This window comes from Callithrix jacchus, chromosome 15, assembly GCF_049354715.1.
Source record: "Callithrix jacchus isolate 240 chromosome 15, calJac240_pri, whole genome shotgun sequence".
NCBI lineage: Eukaryota > Metazoa > Chordata > Mammalia > Primates > Cebidae > Callithrix > Callithrix jacchus.
Window position 1 is genome coordinate 52342974 of NC_133516.1, and position 15537 is coordinate 52358510.

Sequence of the window (15537 nt, forward strand, 5' to 3'; positions counted from 1 at the left end):
TTTTTATTTCCCAGTGGCATGCTACATTATAAGTCCATTAACAATTGCATGTGTTATTGCTGTAATTCTAATAACTGCCATATATTATTATGGCAATAACAATGTAATTCTCATAGCAGACAATATGTAATTTATTGAACATTGCCAGAATTTATTTTTAAATTATAAATTTGGCTTGCTTTTCGGCATAGAACTCCCTTCATCCTGCTTGGGGAGTTTAGTCATATTCTTTTTGTTTGAAGAAGCTGTCAAAAGCACATGTCTGAGATGAGTGTACGCAAGAGAATGTTGAAGCTTGGCAGTCATTAAAGTCTTGGGTTAGAAGTGAAGCGAATGATTGGAATGCGGGTTGGGTAGGTCCATTCATATATGTCATATCGATACTACCAGAGCTGCTGACTAGGTGATTCTAATATAAGCCACCGTTATTGGAGTATTCATAGATATTCTACTGTGCTTAAGGTTATGACAGATGAAGCTTTCCTTACGAATTGTCAAAAGGATGACAAACCTCCCTGCTGCTTCTGTTTCCATCACCAATAGCTTGTTTGCTTCCTTTATTATAATTATTATTATTTCTTCTAATGCTCTTTGAATATAGTTCTTCAGAATTCCACATCACAAAAAATCTATGCAAAAAGCTTGTGAGTTTGTTTGCCTTCTCCCCAGCTGGAGTAATTGTAAACTACTCCAAGAATATAGGTATCTATATTTTTCTTTTAGTGGTCCAACTGAAAATCAAATACACATGTAATAGTTGTTTCAATTTTTTCAACCTATTTCATGATGTTCTTCTTGATTTATTTCCTAAATATAGTTTAAGATCATTTAAACCGTCAATAGGTATCACAGAAATACCTCAAATTGCAGTTCATATATATTTACTCTATTTAGTATAAAATAAACCCCGCTTACTGTGATTAAACCAACTTACTTGAAGAGGAAACCCGCCATGGGCCCTGAATGTCCCTCCACATTTTTGCTGAATGTGCCATATTACAAGCCTTATGTGACCTCTGGCCCGGTTCCCTTTCAATTGCTGGTTACTGAGGCAATTGATATGAATACCTCAAGACCACCACAGCTGACTGCCATACAGCTGACTATCATGCAGCTATTTTTTTCACTCAAAAAGATCCTTTTATTTAGATTTTTCTAATAACATCCCTTGATCATTTAGTTGTCTCTTCTCTAGATCTTTTCAAAATTTCAGTGTGCCTCTTGAGTCGAGAATGAGGTTGACTCGGAACAAAGCCCAACCAATGTTCAGCACAGAAGTGTGAACTAAATCTTCTGGCAGTTTAAATTACTATTTACTCTTGTTCAAATCAATCCTTACTGTTTATCCTTTCATTTATTTGTTCTTTCCTCAGCCAGATTTATGTAATTATTTTATTCATTTCTCATTCTTTTATTTATTCAGCAAATGATTACTGAGTGACCATGTGCTCAACAACTAACCAATGGGCATACGAGTAGCTTGGACATGACTCTTCATTTTTGACATTTTATGTTTCTCAAAGCTAGTCTGTATGCAAATCAGATGTCTTCTAGACCCATATGCTGTGAGTAGGAAAAACTAGATCAGATCATAAAAGACGTAAATGCCAGAATGTGGAGGTAGATGTACCCACTGAAGACTAGTTTTCAGTAGATATATTCAGAAATGTTCACTTGATAGAATGTATAGAATTGATTATTGAAAATACAAATAGTAAGTACAATTTATTTCATGAGTTTACAATAACAAATACTCACATTTTCTCATTTGAAACCTTTGAGCCCAGATATATTCTGGATTCAAAATTTTCTAGAGTTTAGAAAGGTGCTACAAGGTCTATACCATATATTGAATAACGCTGGGTTCTGGAGATGCTCCCTGTGTTCAAATGTCTCTATATTTCTCCAGATAAATTCAAACCACATATTACAAATGGTGTCCATAAAATCCTCCTGTCAGTTCATGTCACAAATAATTTTTAAAGCACAAAAACTAGATTACAAGAACTTTCTGGGCTTCAGAACTGCAGATAAGGGTTTATCAATATCTGGTCTGAGAAAGAGGAAATATCCATGAATTAGTGAGGTAAAGAGGAGGAATGGATGTAAGAAATATTACAAAAGTAGCACTGAAGTGCTTGTCATTTTGTTATATATTATGCAGGAAAAGAAATGCCACAACAATGACTCTGAGGTTTTGAGCCTGGCTGGCTGGGAGGACCATAGTGTCATTAGCAGAATAGAAAAGAATAGGAGGAGGGGACCACATGGTAGGAGCAGGGGAAGGAGGGAGATGATGATTAATTCAACTTGAAATATACAAATCTCCAGGACATTATGAATCTGCCTGAAATTAGCATGATTAAAGGTGGCTCTCGCGGTGTTTTGGTGAGGATGTGATTTCTAACTAAATTAGAAATCAGTAGCCTTTCGCATATAAGCATATAACCTATTTGATTAATCAAATATGAAATTTGAATTCATCCAACCTAAGAAGTCATCCTAGACTCTTCTTTAAAAAAATGGACAAATTGGGGTAGTATTTTAAAATTGGAAATAAATTTTAAAGAGAAAAATACATACATTTCAAAATTCTATCTGGATTAAAATGGAGCTATTTTAATCTATTTCTGCCAAGCTACTTATGGCAGTAAATAAAGGCATATGGCTCAGGTATAAAAACGATCTGACCCATTTTGGGTAATAACTACACATTAGATCAGTGACTTAAACATTGTCATTTGTATGAGCTATCAACTGGCTAGACCCACAAATACTACATTTTAGAACAGGAGCCAAATATAGCTTAAAATTATCAGAGAAATATTTGTTTTAACTCTCATGTACATTTCTAGAAATGTAGTGGCAATCTTATATTGACAAAATATTGTCAATATCTGTTTGCAGATATGATTATATTAAATTATTATAATTATATATTATAATATATATGATTATATTAAATTATTATATAAGATTATTTAAAAACAGATATTGTTTACCTTATATGACATAATTACCAAAGAACATTCCAACTTTTGCTGACTTTTTTGACGTCAGTCAACATGTCTCAAATGGTTTGCTTCTTTCACCACTGTCTATTTTTAAAGTCCCTTGATAGACGTGAATGGATATATCTCGGGTTTATAGGAACCAGTCTTATCAAATTATGCCACTGGTTCTTCTCTTCAACAGCTCTCTTGCTACCTAGAAACCTTTATTTCCTTTTCTGCCTTTACATAGAGGTACATCTTTAACTGTAAATTCTTTGGGTAGCCTCCTTGTCACCAAGTCGGTTGACTGATAGCAATTAAGCCACAGAAACAGTCCACCTGTGAGGAGGATGTGATACAGCCAGAATCATAGAAGCCTGGAGAAAGGGCTAAACAAGGAATGGCAGGTAAGTCCCCGAGCCCTGCATTTTTAGTCATTGTTCAAATGAAGAGAACTCTTGAATAATAAATCTATGCTTTTCTTATTCCTAGGAAAATAGAGAAATGCAGTATTAAATGTATCTTCACTTATGTTATTTTGCTCTTAACTACATTTTCATTGAAATACATTTGACTATACTCTTAGATAGCCTGATCGTCTTAGAAAGCGTTTTCAGAAAAGCAGAATTCTTATTTGATAGAGCTGTGAAACGACCCTCTTTTATCCTGAAGTGGTTAATTTTTTTTCAATATTTTAAGCATTTTACTGTCAAGACATATGGGAGCTTTTCTCCCTATCAAGGACATAGGTATAAGCAAATGCATTTCAAATATTAAAACAAAGGTCACAGAACATTCTGAGGAGATGACTGTCTTCCAGTGTAGACGGTGACATTGTTTATATATTTAGTAATACTGTAACAATGACAACCTTCTTGTCTTATAGTGAGAAAATCAACAATGTCCCATGCATGTAAGACAGAGGAAAATATGTTATTTTGTCCTAGAAGCCTTACTGCCTCACCTCTTGAGCACAGTCTACCAAAATGGGCTTTAACCTTCTTGCTGCTCAGATGTGGCCCTGGCTTGGGGACTGATCTTCAAGACCCAGGTGACCACTTGGCCACAGTTCTTCACATGGAGGAAGGGAAAGAACCAGTACATTTCAGTGACTTTACACAATGCACAGACTCAGGTGGAACAGTTTGGACATTTGAGAACAGGAAGAAAGGGCCTAGCAGTGGGAAGAATTTGGGCTCCATTTAGGGAAAATACCCCAATAAAAGAATTGTGAGACCCTGGTATATATTACAAAAAGAATCAGCGGAATCCCATTATCTGGTGATTTTAATGAATAAAATACAACAATTTTTGTAGGATAATTGATCTGAAGTGCTGCCCAGATGCTGAGGAATGAATGAATCCACCTTCACACATCTTTTCAGCCCCTTCAATTCTATGATTTGTGCATTATATTACTTAGAATAAATCATAAAGAACTAACTATGCTTTTTCTATGCGTGGCATTAACCATCTTTGTGTGTTAATGTGGTACCTGCCAATTACTTGCATTAACGTAAATGGCTAAAATATACAAATTAAGTTATGAACATACTGCTACATTTAACAGATTAACTGAAAACCTGTGAAGATTTCAAGAGTGTATTAAACGCATAAAAACCATTTCCTTGATCTTGAATTTGTAGGCTAGTTTTTAACCCAAAAAATGTATGGTCTTAGAGCACTGAATGTGTTCTGAGTACAGCAAAAGAAATTTAACACATATTGATAAACATGTGATATCCAGGCTACATGCTTTGGGAAGCACCATCACAATTAATCCTCATGGTAATCTAGCCCATGGGTCAGCAACCTTTATCTGTAAAGGCATAGACAGTAAACGTTTTAGGTTTTATTAGACTTAAAGTCCCTGTACAAACTACTTAACTCTGCCATTGTAGCTTTTTAATATATAAATGAATGGGCAAGGCTATATTCCAATAAAACTTTATTTACCCAAATAAGCAGCAAGCCCCATTTGGCCTACCAGTAGTAATTTCCAACTCTTGATCTAGTGATAGGTACCATAACTGCCGTTTATGGATAATAGAAAGCAAAGCTTCCATTCTATAACCCAGAGGGGTTATTTTAGTTACTCAGGGTCTCACAAGTAAATGAGTTGTGGATGCAATTAAGTACCAGTTAAATTTACTTGAAACCGAATTGATTAATAAACTATGATAGCATTTGTTTTGTGACTTTTTTGCATTAAATAGTAATCTATTTCAATAACAATCAGATATTATTTCATTTTCTCTCTTGTTATTTATAAATATATTCAAATATTTTAATCAGCTACTCTGAGAACTTTAGCTGGCAAAAAATCTGAAAATTTTTGCATTTTTAAACTAAATTCAAGGGATACATGTGCAGGTTTGTAACATGGATATATTGCATAATGGTAAGGTTTGGACTTCTAGTGTGCCAATCGCCCAAATAGTGAACATTATACCCAATGTTGATTGGGTGATGTTTCAACTCTCACCACCCTCCTACCCTCCCCAGTTTTATAGACCTCACTGTCTGTTATTTCCCTATGTAAGTTCATGTGGTATTGTTTAGTTCCCACTTAGAAGTGAGAATATGCAGTATTTGATTTTCTGTTTCTGCATTATTTCACTTAAGATAATGGCTTCCAACTCCATCCATGTTGCTGCAAAGACATGATTTTATTGGTTTTTATGGCAGTGTAATACCCTATGGTGTGTATATACCACATTTTCTTTATACAATTATCCATTGATGTACTTAGGTTGACTGCATACTTTACTATTGTGAGTAGTGCTGTAATAAACATACAAATGCAGGGGTCTTTTTGACATAGCAATTTCTATTCCTTTAGATATATATCCAGTAGTGAGATTTCTGGGTTGAATGGTAGTTCCATTTTTAATTATTTGAGAAATTTCCATACTATTTTCCATAAAGGTTGTGCTAATTTACCTTCTCACCAGCAGGGTATAAGCATTCCCTTCCTCTGCTCCCTCGCCAGTACCTTTTTTTCTTTTATATATTTTTTTGACTTTTTGATAAGTGTGACAAGTGTGAATGGTATCTCATTGTGGTTTTTGATTTGCATTTCTCTGATGGTTAGTGATGTTGAGCATGTTGACTTTTATTTCTTTCTCTTGCCTGTTTTCTCTAATACTTCCAACACTATGTTGAATAACAGTGGCAAAAGTAGACAACTTTTGCTTATTCCAATTCTTAGGGAGAAGGCTTTCAAGTTTTCCCTATTCACTATAATCTTGGCTGTGGATTTGTCATAGACAGCTTTTATTACTTTGAGAAAAGTTCCTTAGAAGCACAGTTTGTTAAGGGCATTTATTATAAAGAGACATTGGATTTTATCAAATGCTTTTTCTTCACCTATTGAGATGATCATATGGCTTTTGTTTTAATTCTGTTTATGTGGTGAATCACATTTATTGATCTGCATATGTTAAACCATCCTTCCATCCCTGGAACAAAACCCACTTGATCATGAAGTGGCATCTTTTGATATGCTGTTGGATTTGATTTGGTAGTATTTTGTTGAGGACTTTTGCATCTATGTTCATCAAGGATATTGGCCCGTCATCTTTTTTGCTGTGTTTTCGCCTGATTTTGATGTCAGGGTAATACCAGTTTCATAGAATGACTTAGAAAGGAATCCCTCTTCCTGAATTTTTTGGAGTCGCTTCAGCAAGATTGATACCAGCTTTTCTTTGTGATCTGGTAAAATTTGGCTATTAATTCATCTGGTTCTAGGACTTTGGGAGGTATCTGTTTTTATTACTGATTCAATTTCTTTATTTGTTATTGGTATGTTCAGGATTTCTATTTTTTCCTGGCTCAATTTTGGAAGGTTGTATATTTTAAAGAATTTATCCATCTCCTCTACGTTTTCTAGTTTGTGCCTATAGAGACACTCATTGTAGTCTGTAATGAACTTTTGTATCTCTGTGGAATACATTGTAATGTTATCTTTATCATTTCTGATGGTGTTTATTTGAATTTTCTTTTTTCTTGGTTAGTCTAGCTTGCATTCTATCAATTTGGTTTATCTTATCAAAGAAGCAACTTTTTGTTTATTTAATCCTTTGTATAAATTTTGGTCTCAATCTCTCTAATCTTTTTTTATTTCTTTAGTTAGCTTTGGTTTTCATTTGTTCTTGTTTTCCTAGCTCCTTGAGCTATGACAGTAGGTTGTTAATTTGAGATCTTTCTATTTTTTTATGTAGACATTTAATGTTGTAAGCATTCCACTTAGCACTAATTTTGCTGTATCCCAGAGGCTTTGATATGTTGTGTCTCTATGTTCATTAGTTTCAAATTTTTTAAATATCTGCCTTAATTTCAGCATATTCCTTAAGATAAGTCAGCAGCAAGTTGTTTAATCTCCATATTCTGTATAGTTTTGAGCATTCTTCTTGGTATTGATTTCTAATTCTATTCCAATGTGGTCTGAGAAGATATTTGATATGATTTCATTTTTTAATGTATTGTGTCTTTCTTTATGTACAAGCATATGGTCTATTTTGCAGAATGTTCCATGTGCAGATGAGGAAAATGTAAATCCTGCAGTTGTTAAGTAGATTGTTTTGTAAATGTCTAGTAGGCCATTTGGTCTCAAATCCAGTTTATATACAGAGTTTCTTCGTGTTTTTTGGCCTTTTTAATTCTTTCCTTTTCTGCCTCAATTATCCGTCTAGTGCTGTCAGTGAGGTGTTGAAGTCCCTTCCCATTATTGTCTTCCTATCTCTTTTATTAGGTCTAGTAATATTTTTTTTTTGTAAATGTAGGTCGGCCAGCATTGGGTATGTATACATTTAATTATATCTTCTTATTGAATAAACACTTTATCATTATATAAAGATATTCTATGTCTTTTTAAAACTATTTTGATTTAAGGTGTGTTTTGTCTGATATTACTATAGCTACTCCTGCTCATTTCTCTTTTCTGTTTTTGTGGTATTTTTTTTTTTTACCCTTTTACCTTGTGTCTGTGGGTGTCTTTACACAGTAGGTTGGGTCTCTTGACCAGTAAATTGTTGGAACTTGTATTTTTATCCAATTTGACAGTCTATATCTTTTGAGCAGAGCATTTAGGTCATTTATGTTTAAAGTTAATATTAATACATGAGGTTGTGTTCCTGTCATAAAGCTACCAAGTTGCTTTGTAGTCTCAATTATGTAACTACTTTTTAAAATCTGTGACCATTTTACTTACACACGCTATTATGATGGTGAGTATCATTCTTTTGGTTTTGTTTTATGTTTAGAACTCCTTTGAACATTTCTTGTAGGCCCAGTCTAGTGGTGATGAATTCCCTTGGTGTTTGCTTCTCTGAGGAAGACTTTATTTCTCTCTCACTTATGAAGCTTAGTATAGCAGGATACGAAATTCTTGGCTGACAGGTCTTTTGTTTAAGCAGACTGAAAATATGACCCCAGTTCCTTCTGGCTTATACGATTTCTGCTGAGAAGTTTGCTGTTAGTCTAATACGATTTCCTTTACAGGTGACTTGATAACTTCTAACTAGCTGCTTTTAGAATGTGTTCATTTACATTGACTTTAGTTATTCTGATAACTATATGCTTTGATGAAATTCATCTTACAGAGAATCTCTCAGGCATCCCTTGAGCTTCTTATATCTGGATGTCTAATTCTCTAGCTAGACCTGGGAAGTTTTCCCAAATTATTCCATCAAATATGTTTTTCAAGCTTTTTACTTTTTCTCCTTCTCCCTCATAATGCCTATATCTCATAGGTTTGGCTGCTTTACATAATGCATATTTCTTGAAAGTTTTGTTTATATTTTATAAATTCTTTTTTCTTTATTTTTGCCTGACTAGGTTAATTTGAAGGACTTGTCTTCAGCTCTGAAATTCTTTCTTCTGCTTGGTCTAGTCTATTGTTAAAACTTTCAACCATGCTTTATAATTCCTTCCACAAATTCTTTGTCTCCAGAAGTTCTATTTGGTTTTATTTTTTAAAATTAATATTTTAGTTAGTTTTCATTCATATCTTGAATTGTTTTTCTGATTTCTTTGTGTTGGCTTTCAACTTTCTCTTGGGTCTCATTGAGCTTCTTTGCAATCTATATTTTTAATTCTTTACATGCAATTTCAGAATTTTTATTTTGGTTAGGATCCATTGCTAGATGGCTAGTGTGATCTGTTTTCAGTGTTGAAATACTTTTTGTACTTCCAGAGTTCTTACACTGTATTCTTTTCATCTGGTGGAGATGTCACTTCTTGTTTTTGAGTTTGCTTACTTTGAATGATAACTTTTAATTATTTAGTCCTTTTCCCTCAAGGATGTGACTTTAATGTTTGTTGTGTATAATGATTTCACTTTGATTCTGGGTGCTTTCAAGTGTCCAAGGCTCTGTACTACTTCCTTGATTACAGATGATTTTTGTGCAATAACTTCTCAAATACTGATGGTTTTAGCAATATATTTGGCATATGAACCAACTCACTGTCTTTTGAGAGGCTGGGCGTGAAGAGGTCTCAGGAAGCTTATTTCATTCCCCAGCAACATGTCCTTCTGTCAGTAGGTTTTTTTATTTAGTTTAGTCTCCAGTCCAGTAGGTAGCATTTACAATGCTAAGAGCCGGCTCATTCTTAGATATCTGATGATGAGGGAAGCACCTGCCCTAATGAAGGTGGCAGCAGGAGCTCATTATGAAATATGTTTAGGTCTCCACAGAAGATGAGAAAACCAGGTAGGGAGTTGCACTGGCCCTTTGGTCTGGGTAGGCAGGAACACATTCCACTTCCCTCTCACCCCCCTGTCCCAGGGATCATGACCTTTAGTTAAGATAGACACTGTCCTTTATCTCTAGGCTATAATGTAATTGGAATTCACAGAAAATGCCTGATTCATGGCTAATGCCTAAACAGCCTTGGGAAATAACCTCCTCTAAGCCCCAGACAGACAGCCCTAAGGCTGGTTCCTACTCTACTACAGGAACACTGCCAGTCAGTATGGGAAGAGGGAAATGAGCTGCCTTTGATGCAAGACTCTGCTGGTGGGCACATGTTATTTGGGGTGTAACTGCCCCAAATAGCACTGGAAAGGCTGTCTCCAAGGGCACCTGTGCCAACCTGTAGCAGGAAAAGTCATGGTTGCATCAGCAGCAGTGGACGAGGTCAGAAGACCCTCTCTTTAGCTCTGTTTCTGGCTGCCAGTGCCACCTCTTCATTGAAGTGAAACAATACTTCTCACTTCAGAGATCAGCATTGCACCTGCATCTATGATGCCCCACATTTACTTATTACATTCTGATCACAAGCAGCATGCTCTTAAGCAGGGGAGGGGGTGCAATCTGGTTTCCTTCATCCTGAGGAGTGCTTTGATGAGCTGTAATTCCCCTTGCTCTAGGGGCAGCTCATGCTAAAGGCTTGACCTCCAGGGATCCTACACTTCTCCAGGGGGCCACAGTCAAAGTGGGTTCTGGGAAATATTTGCAGGGCATCTAGTGATACAGAGACACAAGGGCCAAGATTCCCTGAGCAGGATAGTGGCCCACGACAGGTGCATAACCACTATCTCACCTGCCACCCCAGTTCAGGTTTGAGGGGAGAATCAAAGAACCTTCAACAGCTGGCTGTCCAGTGCTATCTCCTCCAGAAGTTCCAAAATTGCTGTGTACAGCAGTCCACATGAGTTCAGAGAGTTTCTCTGACAGCTCAGCAGTTGGCAATCTGTTGCAGAGGTAAGGGAGCAAAGAAACACCCCACCTTCCTTTTCCATGGGACTCCAAGTTCCTCAGGGTCAATCTCTGCCAGGCTCTTGGTGCCTTCTTTTTCTGTGTCCAAGCCTCTTCCCGTGGGTTCTCTCACAGGTACCAACCCTCTTCTCTCAGCTTTTCACTCAGACTATGATCAGTCATCTGTAACTTTGTATCTTCTGTCTGAGGAGAACTGGCATCTGGCATCTCTAGTCAGCCATTTACAATACCAATGAAGAGATACATAGAGTGAAGGTGGGGGAAGGGACACAGAGCTTCCATGTCCCCCCTGGGTGCACAACCCTTCAGGAACCTCTATGTGATTCTAGCATAGAAAATTAAATAATATAATTCTTCACAAGAATTTAAGTAACAACACCTAATATTCTTCAGAAGAATATGAAGTAATGTAATTCTTCATAAGTAGTATAATTCTGGTCACAAGTAGGATGCTTGTGAGAGCGTGTTATATGGTTTCTAACAGGCTATTCGGCAAGTCCTAGATAAGGATTTGCTGCTAACTTTACACACATCTTCCTCTGTAGGGATCCTCCCTGCCCACAGCCATACTGGATATGTTGTGGTCTCTATGACCCTGCCCCTTGCAACAGCTTTGAACAAAGGGTGGGAACTCGACCCATCTGTATAGTTTCTGATGATTTATGGCTTACATAATCTAGTGTGTATTGGAATAGATCCAATGGTTTCCTTTCTTGAAAACTTGGGTCATCAAGAAACATAGGAAATCTTGGTTGAAAAGAGTTACTATAATTACCCTATTTGATTAAATGAATATATCAAATTATCATGTGGACCCTGAAAGTATCAATTTTTTAAGAGTTACTAGAGCTGGAAGGTTATGGGTGAAGATTATCTGGGGCCCTGGAATAAGCATCAATAGAAGAATAGGGAGAGAAAGCGGGGGAAGAAAGAGAGACAACCCCTAATAAATAGAGAAACATTGATTACTACATTTTCAGTTTCTGATTCCATTTCTTCTGAAGTCCATGTGCTTTGTTTGAGTGGATGAATATTTATGCTGTATCATTAAAATAAATCCCATCCGTTTAACTGTAGTTTGAGTGGGACTCTATGTCTTGGGTCCAAAGGGCCTTGATGAGTCAATAAAGTCATGAGGTTTTTATTTTTTTATACAATTGAATAAAATGTCTCCATCCCCCTCTGAAGGTTTGGGAGTTGGAATATCAAAGTCCAAACTGGGGCTCTTTAAGTTTTTCTTTCAAAGGTACATTTGCCCAAGACTAATAAAGATATACCAAGAATGAGGCTTATGGCCTTTCTAAGTATGTTTTTTGTTTCTCTCTCTTTTCAAGTTATATAAATCTAGAGGGAAAATATAAGGAATAGAAGGAAGAGGTGAAAAGGTCGGTAGTTAGCTATTTGGTGCTGGCTCATGCTTCTCCAGTCCTCTTAATGATGATGTAGTTATGACACAAAAAAAGAACAGAGGCCTGGCTTAATGTTCTCTGCTATTGGCCACAATGCCCAGAACAGGGATTTCTGTCCCGCCATGGGCACCTTCCACTTCATTTCTCCAAGCCAATTTCCTTGACAGATATTTTTATTTGGTAATATAGATCATTTTTTCTAGTCAGTGTCTTAACTGGCAATATAGGTTTACACAATATTGTCCACAATACTTTTCTCCCATTAGCTGAATTAAGATGTAAATGCACTGTATCTGACTCAAATAAGTGTGGCACCTGTGATGCACCAAGCCAGGTCTGCTTGGCCCACCTGATTTCAAGGCCACTGTAGTAGACAGTTCTGTCTTCTTGCAAATGTCCCACAAGAAGCATATGCCAAAGATCTCTCCATTTTGCTTCCTCTGAAGCCATGAGAGAGTGGCAGGAAGAGCAAGGTGGCAGATAGATAGGCACAACATAGAATTACAGGTGGGTTGATGCCCCCCGGACCAACCTTCAACCAAAGGGGAATGAGGTTCAGAAAAAAAATATCGAAATGCTTCCTGTCCTCTGGTGAGTCAATTATGAGTTCCATTCTTACGCAATTCTTCAGAAGCTTCCCAGGGAGACTGAGTGCAAGCTTCCTACTGTGGCTCCCACTTACTGGTGTTTCCTCTGGTTTTTCTCTGTTTCCTGTCTTGTTCTTCTCACTCCCCCTCTTCTGCATCCTGATATCACATCCTAACTAAACTCCCAGCATTCAAATTCTAGTCTTAGGGTCTAGAATCTGCTTTTGGGGAGCCCAAACTGAGACAGTAAACAACTTACAATTTTTACATACAGCATGTTCTTAAATACTGTCCGCTTTCTGGATCTCAAAGAACATCACTGTAGGTGGCGGCCCTCTCTCCCAACTCAGAAGCTACTGCTGCCTCCGGACGCTCTCAAGATGGCGACCTCTCTGGGTTCCAACACCTACAACAGGCAGAACTGGGAAGATGCGGACTTCCCCATTCTGTGCCAGACATGTCTTGGAGAAAACCCATATATCCAAATGACCAAAGAAAAGTATGGGAAGGAATGCAAAATCTGTGCCAGGCCATTCACAGTGTTTCACTGGTGCCCCGGAGTCCGTATGCGTTTCAAGAAGACTGAAGTGTGCCAGACCTGCAGCAAATTGAAGAATGTCTGTCAGACCTGCCTCTTAGACCTAGAGTATGGCCTGCCCATCCAGGTTCGTGATGCAGGATTGTCTTTTAAAGATGACATGCCAAAGTCAGATGTCAACAAAGAGTACTATACACAGAATACGGAGAGAGAGATTTCTAACTCTGATGGAACACGGCCAGTTGGCATGCTGGGGAAAGCCACATCCACCAGTGACATGCTGCTCAAACTGGCCTGGACCACACCCTACTACAAAAGGAATTGACCCCACATTTGCTCCTTCTGGGTGAAAGGAGCGTGTAAGAGAGGAGAGGAATGTCCATACAGACATGAGAAGCCTACAGATCCAGATGACCCCCTTGCTGATCAGAATATTAAAGATCGATACTACGGAATCAATGATCCTGTAGCTGACAAGCTTCTAAAGCAGGCTTCGACAATGCCTCGGCTGGACCCACCAGAGGATAAAACTATCACCACACTATATGTTGGTGGTCTGGGTGATACTATTACTGAGACAGATTTAAGAAATCACTTCTACCAGTTTGGAGAGATCCGGACGATCACTGTTGTGCAAAGACAGCAGTGTGCTTTCATCCAGTTTGCCACGAGGCAGGCTGCAGAAGTGGCTGCTGAGAAGTCCTTTAATAAGTTGATTGTAAATGACCGCAGACTGAATGTGAAATGGGGAAGATCCCAAGCAGCCAGAGGAAAAGAAAAAGAGAAAGATGGAACCACAGACTCTGGGATCAAACTGGAACCAGTTCCAGGATTGCCAGGAGCTCTTCCTCCTCCTCCTGCGGCAGAAGAAGCCTCTGCCAACTACTTCAACTTGCCCCCAAGTGGTCCTCCAGCTGTGGTGAACATTGCCCTGCCACCACCCCCTGGTATCGCCCCACCCCCCGACCAGGTTTTGGGTCACACATATTCCACCCAATGGGACCACCCCCTCCTTTCATGAGGGCTCCAGGACCAATCCACTATCCTTCTCAGGACCCTCAGCGGATGGGAGCTCATGCTGGAAAACACAGCAGTCCCTAGCACCTTGTCACCACTTTGGGGCTCTGTGGAAGAAAGGGCACTTAAAAATCCCAGTACATCTTGGAATAAATGTATTTTTCCTTCCAAAAAAAAAAAAAAGAACATCACTGTAAGCTTTTCATGGTGGTAACCATAAATCTCCCCCTCTCACAGAGGGTCGTGCCAATCATTTTTTCATAGGCATTAGTAGATTTTACTGGGTTAACGAAACTGTTTCTCTAATGTGTTTTTCACAAGGTACTGATTGATTCAATCCTACATCAACCCCACATGGTCAAAATTACCTCTCCCATGTTTTTTGTCTTGCAGCAGTGTTTCTGTGATTGATCAACTAGTTTGTGAGGCAGGTTAACTAATATCATGAATGCAATATTTTTGATAGGAAGTCTGGCTTTCCCCACTTTGCTGAGATATCATAGAATATTTGAGCTGGGAGGATGCTCGAACCCAGTCCCACTCACACTCTGATTTTTACATTGAGGAAACTAAGGCCCAGTGGAGTTAAGTAACACTTCCAAGGCTATAATTCACAACAGAGATAAAATTAGAATTTAAACCAATTGGTTTTCAGTACAAGGGTCTCAGCTCACAGCTTTCAAAGCTAAATATAATGTTTGACTGTTTCCTTTTCATATTTTTTTTACAAATGTTACCTATAAAACTACAGGTTCTGATACGCTTCTGTACTATTCTTATGTTGGAATAGAATCATGTGGCACAGAAGCTATTGTTACAGCCCCAGAATAGTTTCTGGGATTTTCAGTGGCACAATTGGAGTTTGAGTCAGAGACGTTCTAGTCAACATATTGTATGGGGCAAGAGGCTAGGTTACCATTGATCCCACCCCTGGGAACCTTCAGATGATCCTGTGCTAGAGAAGTACTCACCTCCTACATGGAGACTGTAGAATTAGGCACATTAACAATCAAAACTCTCCAAGAATATCTCTGCATCAAATCAATCCAAGCATTAGCAAAGCAGCCAGAAACGTTTTCTTGGAGGCTTCTCCTTGACTCTCACTTATTTTCTCACTAACTGCTGGCCCTGCTTTTTTGCCCTGGATCCAACTCCATTATCAAAGACGCCAAAGCAAGCTCTGCAATTGGATTGTCTGAAAATGAACAACATACAGATAGTGAGGAACAGATATTGTAACACCCTACAGTGCCTGCTAAATTCACACACCGA

The 15537-nt window shown here is 37.9% G+C and overlaps 1 pseudogene; it reads left to right on the forward strand.

Annotated features, from left to right (window-relative positions):
- The first annotated feature begins 13053 nt into the window (after positions 1–13053).
- On the forward strand, positions 13054–14448 carry LOC100394556 (pre-mRNA-splicing factor RBM22 pseudogene; annotated as a pseudogene).
- The last annotated feature ends 1089 nt before the right edge of the window (positions 14449–15537 follow it).